Here is a 790-nt window from a genome sequence, read left to right as displayed (position 1 = left end):
CATTTTGCCTGAGCCACAATCAATGCTCAGGGACACAGGAATCGAGATGTCAAATGGTGTGCTGGGGTGAGAAAATCCGCTGTCCAGACCTCTATCCAGAGTGAGAGAATGACGCTGTCACTTTGAGGACTAAGGGGTGCCTGACCATGTCATGTATTTTCAATCCTTTCAAATGCATGTGAAAGACAGACCATGGACAAGGATGGCTGAAGAACTGATGCCGTTCAATTAGTAAAATTGTGGATGAATTGCTTCAGTGCTTTTTGGCTAAGATCCAGGGCAGAAACTGTTGTTATCAGTTTATCTGAGGATAATATATGAAGGGGATTTGGGGTGCAGGGAAATGGAATAGGAGTTTCCTGCTTCCACACCATGCATGGGCCTGGAACTGCAATAATTCCAGGAATGGTGTACTTAAAGAGGACACCTCTGAGCTGGCGCATAAAGTCAGAAGCCACTGCCACTGAGCTCCTGCCCGCCTCCCACTTCTTCCCCATCCTACCAAACTTTCTTTCCGTCTATGTCAGGTGGTTTCCTTCCATCTGGATCAATTTTGCATCCAGCCATTTGATATACCACTTCTTCCCCATCCTACCAAACTTTCTTTCCGTCTATGTCAGGTGGTTTCCTTCCATCTGGATCAATTTTGCATCCAGCCATTTGATATAGTTATTCATTGTTGTATTTGTCCATATGCCACAAACTTTAACCCTTATGAAGAACAAAGAATTACTGTGGACTGCCAGAGAACTTAAAAAAAATTTTTTTGTCTTGGAAGAAGAAAAGTCAG

At 43.7% G+C, this 790-nt stretch overlaps 1 pseudogene; it reads left to right on the top strand.

Annotated features, from left to right (window-relative positions):
* The first annotated feature begins 247 nt into the window (after positions 1–247).
* Positions 248–419, top strand: LOC142461864 (U2 spliceosomal RNA; annotated as a pseudogene).
* The last annotated feature ends 371 nt before the right edge of the window (positions 420–790 follow it).

The sequence above is a fragment of the Tenrec ecaudatus genome, chromosome 11 (assembly GCF_050624435.1).
Source record: "Tenrec ecaudatus isolate mTenEca1 chromosome 11, mTenEca1.hap1, whole genome shotgun sequence".
In the NCBI taxonomy this organism is placed as follows: Eukaryota; Metazoa; Chordata; class Mammalia; order Afrosoricida; family Tenrecidae; genus Tenrec; species Tenrec ecaudatus.
The sequence above is the reverse complement of the archived record's forward strand: the minus strand, read 5'-3'. Positions and strand labels throughout refer to the sequence as shown.